Raw genomic sequence first — 10,453 nt, forward strand, 5'->3', positions numbered from 1 at the left:
GCATATTTTGGTACAGACTGTCTTTTAGTCTTTGATCTCCCTGAGATACATGCCTAGCAGTAGGATCAATGGATTGTAACAGTATGGACATCATAGTAACTTTTTAGCATAATTACAGATAGCTTTCTAGAATGTTTATACCATCTTAACTCTCTACCACCAGTCTTCTGGTGTCCTTGTTCTTTCTCACACTTGTAACATTGAGTAGCAAATATATTCTTAGAGTTATATAGGTACAATCTTCTCTATGTAGGAGCTTGTCATTCCTGTACTTTAAGCCATGGTTTAGAAATCCACATTTTTTTAGTTGTTTCTTTCTTCTCAAATCTGCTTTTCTTATGTGAAGCCCCTTAATTTCCAGGAACCCCATTGATGAAATCACTTTATATTTCCCTAAGGTGTTCAATTTCTTCCCCAAAAACTTCATAATCTTTAGTGACAATTTCTAAATTTCTTCCAGAAGTACCATTTTTTACCCATGTAAATCATGAGAAGTGGGTAACAGACATCTAGACACCAGAAGTGTCTCCTAGTCATGAGTTAGGTAAATCAGAATTAAAATTCCCATTTTACATATAAGAAAAAAAGGGCTTATAGAGGAGAAATGACTTGGTCAGGGTTATACACTTTAATGGAACAGAGTCAGGATTAAAACCTAGGGCTTTCTGGCTCCAAAGTTCAGTGTGCTCTCAAATGTGTCATCTTTTAACCAATAAATGATAGATACCTTTTGTCTCTGGAGGTTAATGAATTAGGTATGATTCATTGCTGCTTCTGTATATATACATATATATATATATATATATATATATATATATATATATATATATATGAAAAAAGCTGGAAAGTTTTAAAAACTATTGATAAAGTTTGTTGTATATTTCATATAGTGGTAAAATCCTTGAACTTAATCAGAAACTTAGAATGGAGTTTTAGGGGTATTTTTCACCAATTCTATGATTGGAGGCTATACCTTAACTTTACTAAGACTCAGTTTCCTCACCTCTAAAATGCCTCAATTTCTTCCTATACTAGTGGAATGCTGAAATGAAATCATATATGTGAAAGTGCTTTTGAAACTCAATACACTTTATGAATAAATATGGATTCCATGGAGACAGTATTCATTATGCCAAGCAGAAATTCTATAGAATTATTATTGTTGCTAAAAATAAGTCATATTTTACTTTTTAATATTGTTTTGTCATCTACAAAATACTTTCCTTCCAAAGCTCCTAGCAGATAGACAGTACAGCTGTTATTATGCCCATTTTACAGATGAGGAAATTGAGTCTCAGAGAGGAGAATTGTCCAGGGTGAAACAGTAAATGGAAGAACTGGGGCAAATTTAATTTCCCAAGACATTTTTTTACCTTGTCATTAACCAAAGGGAACTCTTTTTTCATTGTGTAAAGAAGGTAGCCAGTTAATATATTAGGCTTACAAAAGCAAATACTCCACATATTAGAGACTTCAAAATAATATTATCAAAAATAAATTAATGACTCAATAATTAAACTTTATCACCTCTGACTCAATAAGGGGAAAAAAGAGCCACAAACATAATTTACATTAGATTCTTCTTGCTGTTGCTTCCACAAAAGCCTTCGAAGTATTTTGGGTAGCTATGGAAAATATGTTTGTGGGGGGTGGGGAAGAGAGGGGAAGCCAGCATGAATTGTGTCAATGTTGTCTTTCAAAAGAACTAAAACAATATTTTACAGTCATATGAGGAACCCTTAATTAGGAGAGTTTATTTAATATACAAATGAATCACAGTGTAATACCATACATAATAACATTGTTTTTATCAATATAATTTTCACTTTAATGCTCTCAACAGGTTCTAAACAACCATGAAATCCTGCTATAATGACTCAACTATTCAGCCAAATGCAAATCAGATAGTCTAAGTATTATAGAATTCTAATTGCCATGTATGATATGATTCTAATTGGTATCTTGTGTTTGAAAAAAATCAGTGATTTTAGATGGGCCATGTGTATTTAGAATGATAGAATCAGAGAATGTTAAAATTAGAAGGGATCTTAGGTCACAGGATGGGTCATGTTGGAACTGAAATTAGATCATAGAGGTGGAAGAGACTTACCATTGTGTTATAGCTGAAAGAATCCTTACTATATGATGCTAGAACCAGAAGGTATCTTAGAACATTGAACTTTATAAAGTTCTTTAGAACATAAAGTCATAGAACCAGAAATAAATTGAAAACATAGTCCTATTTGAGTGACACTCATAAATTATGGCTTCTACTTCTGGTCAAGATTTCTTGATCATGGAATTCTTAGACTCTGGAAAAATGAGAATCATTTCATCTACTTCTTTAGAAGTCCCCAAGCCATCTGTCTAGAATCAAATCTTAAATAGAAGGAGATGAATGGTTCCCATTTCTAAACTGCTTTATATTCACTATCTTTGCTGATTTTCATATTAAGAAACATCACCCCCCATTTTACAAAGGAGATAAGCTTTAGAACTCACTCCCACTTGTGATTCTTTTATTTCAGAACAAGAAGGAACAATCCTCATCAGATCCCAGGGGTCCCTGGACTGGCCTCTAGTCCTTCTGTGCCATACTCAGAGTCTTGCCTGTTTAGCAAAGCTTTAGATGGGATAATTTCCAATACTTTCTTTTGTTTTGAAGATGCTATTGCTGCTGACTCCCACTGGACAAAAGCAGGGCCATCCAACAGTACACCATTACTCAACATTCCCAATCAATTCATTTACTTAATGTTTGCAAAATGCTTAGGCAAGGAATTTTACTGTAACCTAAGCATCCAAAGTTCTTCTGAAAGTCTGATCAACGGGAACAATTTTCACCTCTGCCAAGGTTCAGCTAAGCAGTTTGGCCACAAATTATATTGCGTTTAGCCTTCATTTATTGCAAATTTAGCAGAGAATACTTGTATCCCTCCATCCTTTTATAAAGCATACATTCAATAAATATTTGTTAATGAAAATCCAGGCAGTAGAATGAAATCAATCTTAGAATAAAAAGACATGCGTTTGTAACTAGATCGTGTGACTTTGGACAAGTCCATTTATCTCCATGAGCCTCACCTACCTTACCTACAAAATGGCTATAACAATACCTGTAGAGTGTCAATAGCCTTTCCCTTTAAAGTTAGAGTCCACCAGAGGGTTTTCAACCACTGAAAATCACAGCCCATAAACTATGATCCCATGTTTAGGTGCCATTAAGAAGCATGTAATACTTATTTTTTCTACTTAAAAATATTTATTCATAGTTATGTCCTTTTTCCAAGGGACACACACATGAATATATATGTGTGTGTGTATATATATATATATATATATATATATACATGCATATGCACATACATACATACATACAAATATAGTGTGTAGTTTGATGGCACAGTGGGTGGCTAGAATACCAACCCTGATGTCAGACCTGACTTCATATTCAGCCCCAGATATTTACTTCTCCAGTTCATTTTATACATTTTATAGATGAGATCACTAGGATGACCTTGAGCAAGTCACTTTAACATCAATTGCCTTGGATTCAGTTTTATATGCAGTTGTCCTAATACACATCTGGGTCCTTGGACCCAGATGACTCTGGAGAAGAAAGTGAGACTGGTGACAGCACAGCCCTCCCTCTCTCAAATCCAATACATGCCTTTGTCATGGCATCACCTCCCTAATGTTGTGTTTTTCTTCTAAAAGAAAGGACAGATAGTATTATCATGCATACGAGTTCGCCATCCTGATTTTTCTTGAATTATTAATATAAGATTAATTATTTTACCAATGTTTTAAATTTGTCACTTCCATCTTTGATAACTAATCCTACATGGATGAGCTCTGGGTTCTCAGGGCATTGCTTATAGAACACAGTAAGTGGTAACAACTCTTACTAAGTTGAACTGCTTCCTATCTGGAACCACCCACAGCCTTGTCCCCTGTCATTGGAATAGGAGCTTTAGCTAAATGTGGAGAGTCATCCCCAGAGACATGTAGTCAGCAGATGAGGTTGGGTTTTCTTTTTGCTCCAACCACTTATTAAGCCCATCTCTTAAGGAATTAAGAAATTATACTGTTTTGGCAGAGGAACCACCTCATCCCCCCCCACAACCCAATGAAACTGCAATAATATGAGCAATAACAGCTTGTAATTATGTGATACTTTAAAAGACAGTCTCATTGGATCCTCAGAAGAATCCCATTATCCCCATTTTACAGATGAAGAAACTGAGATCCAGAGAGATTAGGTGGATTGCATGAGGTCACACAACTAGTCAGTGTCCAAGGTGCAATGACTCTTGCCTCCACCACTCTCTACTGTTCCATGCTGCTTTTCTTTCTATAAGGTAAAAGTTGTAATGAATTCCTTATGGAAAAAATAAATAAAACAGTCTATGCTAACTTCTGCTCCTCTAACCTCAATCAATGGCATGGTTTTTTAATTGAAGTAGAAGGAAAAGGAAAACCACAGATTGCCAATAGGGCAGAGAATAAAGGGGAAACAGACCCTTAGACCTGGGAAAATGTCAACTTCAAATGCTTTCCAGATGTCAGGGAGCAGCAGGGAGGATGATGGCTAATTTAGGCAGCAGAGCAAGGGGCGTCTGAAAAGCCCCCTGGTGGTCCCAAGGCCAGACCAAATACATTAGGCAAGTACCACAGGAATGTGAGCCAATGAGCTAAGGGAGGTCTAGTGTTAGCTCCACAGAGAATAGGAAGCAGTTAATCACTGTTCCTTGGAGGGAAGGAAGTCATCTAACTGTGAATTCTGAGCACCAGAACCTGAAGGAAATAAGCTGCTTCTTTGCCTCAAATGTACCCAATAGATCATACTTAATGATGAAGAGAATCTCATTTATATGTATTAATAATGCTGGCATAATTATATGTAATACAGAAATGTCATCTGCACAGTCCTTGCATTTCCTCAAAGCTTTCTCAATCATTACCTTATCCGATCTTTGATACAGTCCCATGAGGGAGATAGGGCAGGATTAGGATCTTCATTTAAGAAAGGAGGAAACTGAGCCTCAGAGAGGTCAGTGACTTGCCAAAGATAATAGAGCTAGAAAGAGCCAGAATTAGAAACCAATGATTTTGATTGTCTCTTTTTTCCACTTCCCCCCAGAAAATGGAGCATTAGCATTCATGGAGTTGTGACTCAACTGAGTCATAATCCCCATCTCTAGAGAATGACCATCCAGTTCTAGCCTTCTTCATGCATTATGGTGACCTTACTCCCTCCTGTAGGAGCCTATACTAAGAGAAACCACCCTCCAGCTTGACAAAATCTATACATCAAAACTCTTTGGAATTTAGTCATTCACTGAGATTTGTATTCATCTAATTATTGTTGTCAGAATCTAGTGTTTTCATTTTGTCAACAAAGATAACAATATTTGGCTAAAAATTGTGCTGAAATCTAGGTGTAAACCACATGTAAAATGAGTCCTAGTATCTGACATTCCATACTAGGGTATATAGACAGACAGACACATACTATGCATAATACATATATAGTGTATATGCATGTATATATACTACATATGTATATTTATGTTCTTAAGTGGGAGAATGTGTATTATAAAATCTTAATTGTTCATGCCTCCAACCAGGAAAACTCTGAGAGCATCAGAATAGACAACTCTGATTTGGCTACAGGTCTTGGAGTAATGGAGAACTGAGTTCAAATCCACTTTTAGGTACTTAAAACTGTTACCCTGTGTAAGTCACTGAATTTCTATGAGCCTCAGTTTCCTCATTTATAAAATGAGAGGGTTAAGCCATCTAATATCCCTTCCTTAGAGTTCTAGCTCTAAATTGACAATTCTTTGATACTGTGATTTTGATTGTTAAAATTGTATGTCTTCAAAGTACTCAGGAGGGGTATGACTGGAGTCATTGGGTGCTCACCTCCAGAGCATAGCCCCAGCTAGACTCCAACCATGCTTGTTTCTAACAGTAATGACTTTTGCTTCACCCAACCACTCAAATATTCAATATAAATCCTAATGGTATCCTATTTCTGAAGAATATATGGACAAAGAACCAAAATTTGACAGAAAAATAATTCTGGATTCAGCAAGTGGACTGAATTTAAATTCTGATGTGTCTCCCAAACCCCATGTTTCCATAAATGTATACTAAGCAAAAATCTACCCAGTGTTACATTAACCCTTTATTTGAATTAGCACCATTCTCTAATTGGTGTAGAAATGTAGATGATCAAGAACCAAGTTGGGGAAATAATCTGGGCTTTCTAAAGGGAAAAGGGGTTCAAGAGGAAAGAGAGAATAAACAATATCTTGGACCTTAAGAATAGCTTGAGCTTTAAAAATCTGGGATCATATGTTCCTGGCCAGAGATAAAGAGATCCTAACAAACTTCAGTAGGTGTGTATGTGCTTAAATTTCAAAAGAAATTTAAGATGAAAAGGAATGTGCATGAGGCGGGGAGGGGTGTGTGCAGGAGTGCCCACAACTGTCTAAATATAATGTTTTGTCCTTCATTTTCAAAGAAGACCATAACGTCAAGGAGGTGATGCCATGACAAGCCCGTGAACTGGATTAGAGTGAGGGGGTTCTATGCTAGGATACCAACCTCACTTTCTCCTCCAGAGCCATCTGGGTCCAATGGCCAGATATGAGTCAGGATAACTGGAGATGGCCCTGGATACAAGATTAAGAATGTAAGACAGATCAAGGTCACATGGCTAGTAAGAGGCAAGTATGTGAAGCTGGATTTGAACTCCTGCCCTCCTAACTTCAAGGTCAGTGCTTTATCTCCTGTACCACCTAGCTGCCCTAAATATATCTAATATGCTTAAATGTATCCACAAACTTAAAGAACAGGGAGAATATCTCCAATTTAGGGGAAATTACAGCAGTGGAAATGAGACAAAAGTCACAGGAGAAAAAAAAATCCAAGAAGGAAAACTAACAACAAAACTCCTAGCCTCAGGTATCTAAACACAAATACCTAATGTTAAAGTTCTGTGTAAGGTGAGTCAGACGTAGCAGTGAGACTTGGTCAGATGAGACTCACAAGTAGACATTGGTCCAGAAGTGTCTGCTTTACACAAAGGGAGCAAGCTAATTAAGGAAAGGCTAGTGAATGTGCTGTATTCATGAGGAAATCCAGGAAACAGACTAGAGAAGAAGCATGATGGAGAGCTTTTGGGTGAAGAACAGAGGAAGAGTAGAAAAACAACTTGGCTGGATTCAGAGAACTAAGGTTATAATCCTGCCTTTGATGTTTACCATCTGTGGGACCTTGGCCAAATCACTTAATCTCCTTGGACTTCAGGATCCTCATCTACAAAATGAGGGGGTTGGACACAATAGTTTCTGATATTTTTTCCAACTCTATATTATGTGGCAGAGACCATTTGGGCAGAGAGGAGAAATAATTGAGGAATACACAAAAACAGATCACAGGCTTAGTCTGTTAGCAAAGTATAGTATGTGGAGAGAGAAACACAGTATAGGAGCTAACATTGGTGATAATGCTAATAGTTAACACCTAGGTATCAATTTATGATATGCAAAAATATATAAATATTATCTCAGTTGATCCTCACAACAACCCTGTTAGGTAAATGCTCTTAATATCTCCATTTTGCAGATGAAAAAACTGAAGCAGACAGAGGTAAAGTTACTTGCTCAGGGTCACACAGCTAATAAGGGGCCAAGGCAGAACTGGAACCTTGAGCTTTGTGGCTCCCAGTCCTAGGCTAATGATTGTTGCTGTTTGTCCTTCCATCTCTAAGAGGACTATGATATCATGGAGGTGGTTCCTTAATATGAAAGTGAATTAGCATTATTTTCTAAGATGTGGAGGACACCAAATGAAACTACTATTCCCTACCTGATTCTTACCAAGAAGAAGGGAAGAAGTATCATTGTGTCTTACAAATTGGAATAGAAGAATGGGAAGTCAGATATATATGGATAGAGTCTGTGATTTGGTCTCCTGAAAGAGAATCTCCTCTTACTAATGTAGGGTAGGCGAGTGGGTGCGGAGCTTAAAGATTGAGAGGGTTTTCTGAGACTCTGAAAGATTTAGTGTCTGATTCAGGGACACCAACTATTGTGCATTAGAACCATAGCTAGAAACCTTGTTTTCCTGGACCCAAGATCAAATCTCTTTAACAATTTAGTGATGAACCACTATAATTGTACTAAATTTGACTTTCTTTCAATGATAAATTCATTTGCATTTTATGTTTTAAAAATGGGTGATGATCAGTGAATACTGGGTACTTTTTTTCTCTCATCTTTTTCTTCTCACATAGACTTGGAATCCAATGTCCTTTTCCCACCACTAAGGAAGTAGTGCTTTCCAACTTGGCATCCTTGGTCTGATGGCTTCTGGGAAGTCATTCTCCCAAAGTGATTGCTTTGCACACTATGAATTCAGAGCAGAGGTAATAAATCATCAGACTCTTGCCTCACCTCAGGCTAATTGAGGGCACGCATTTTATTTTCTAATAATGAATCATAGAATCACAGAATGAGCTGGAAACGACCAAAAGATCATCTAGTTTAACCTTCCCATTTTATGTATAAGGTAAGTGAGTGAGTCCCTGAGAAGGAAAGGACTTTCCCAGGGTCATACAATAAGTTGAATGGTGAGCCATGATTAAAACTGGGTCTCCTGATTCCTTGGTCAGCGCTCTTCTTAACAGTAATGGGTAGAAGTATGCATCTAAGGGCAAATCCCCAAAGGCAAAAAGGCAATTTTCTAGTCATAAAAAATATACAATCTAGTTTTCTAGATACAATCAGAATAATTGAATAGAACTTTTGGATACAATTATACAAGGTGGAAATATGGAAATAATAATTAAGTCAATTTTCCCTAATCACACTACAGGGAAGATTTCTTTTCAAATCATTTGCTGTTTAGTTTTTCAAAAGATTGATGGTTTTTCAGGATGGGCATTTTTTCCAGAAACACAATTGACAAATCTTTCCTTGGTTGCCAGTCTCTTGGTGTTAGACCTAGCACCAAATGAAAGACATAAAGTTCATCTCCAAGCCTTCCCAGTGATACTACTTGAAAAAACAAATGGATTTCTTTCTTTCTTTCTTTTACTTTTATATCCTTAGTGTCTAGTCAATTGCTCTACATATAACAATGCTGACTGATTGATTGATTAGTTGAAACAAAAGGACTTTTGCTGCTCTTGGTATAGCTTTTGAGGGTCCAGGGTCATTCTTTGATGTAGGGAGGAATTAGAGCAAGGATATTAGTAGAGGCCTCTTCAAAATGACTAGAAATTTCAAGATAAAAAGAAACTGATTCAAAGTTATAGTAAGACCAGTTCTTCCCCAGTTGAGTAAATGGTCCAAGGAAATGGACAGACAATTTTTGAAGGAAGAAATTCAACCTGTCAATAGCTTGAATATGAAATGTTCCTAATAAATAATTAGGAATATGCAAATTTAAAAGTTCTGAAGTTTCACTTAATACCTTTTCAAATTGTCAAAACTGACAAAAATGGAAAATGATAAATGAAAGGGCTTTGTGAAAACTGGCACATGAATGGACTATTGGTAGAGCAGTGAATTGATCCAATAATTCTGGAAAACAATTTGAAAGCTATACCTTTGTTGTCCTCCACATCTTAGAAAATAATGTTAATCCACTTTCATGTCAAGAAACCATCTCCATGATATCATGGTCCTCTTAGAGATGGAATACCTTTAATACCTAAATCCCCAAGGAGAGCAAATAAAGATGATAAATACCTTTATGAATAAAATTATTTGTAATAGTTCTTATTGTGGTGAAAAAAACCTGGAAACCAAGGGGAGGGGTATCCATCAATTGGGGATAACAGAACAAATAATAGTATAGTATAGGAATGAAATGGAATAGTAAATACCATAAGATATGACATAAAGGATGGTTTCAAAGAAACCTGGGAAGACTTATATCAACTGGTGTAGAGTGAAATGAGCAGAATCAGGAGACCAATTTATACAATAACAACATTGTAAAGAAAAACAGCTATGAAAAACTGAAGAACTCATCAGTCCAGTGACCCCCATTATACAGGTGACTTATAATGATGTTTTTCTGACTATAGGTGATGGACTTAAAATGAGATACACATTTTCAGACCCAGCAAATATGAGAATTTGATTTATTTGAATATTATTTACAAAGATTCCCCTTTGATTTATTACTGAGGTAGCAAAGAAGGAAAAGATTGTTATTTAAAAAAATTTTTAAAAATAAAATTTTAAAAAGACTAGAGTTCTTATTTTGACTTTAATGAACCAAACCAAGCATAAAAGTAAAAAAACCCTAATAATAATTCCATGCAAAGAGTGTAATACTAGGAATCAATAATAAGAATAAGAATAATAAGAGTAATAATACTTGCTCCTATTTACATAATGTTCTGATTTATACATTTGTTTATTCATTT

Source organism: Macrotis lagotis, chromosome 3 (genome assembly GCF_037893015.1).
Source record: "Macrotis lagotis isolate mMagLag1 chromosome 3, bilby.v1.9.chrom.fasta, whole genome shotgun sequence".
Classification (NCBI taxonomy): Eukaryota; Metazoa; Chordata; class Mammalia; order Peramelemorphia; family Peramelidae; genus Macrotis; species Macrotis lagotis.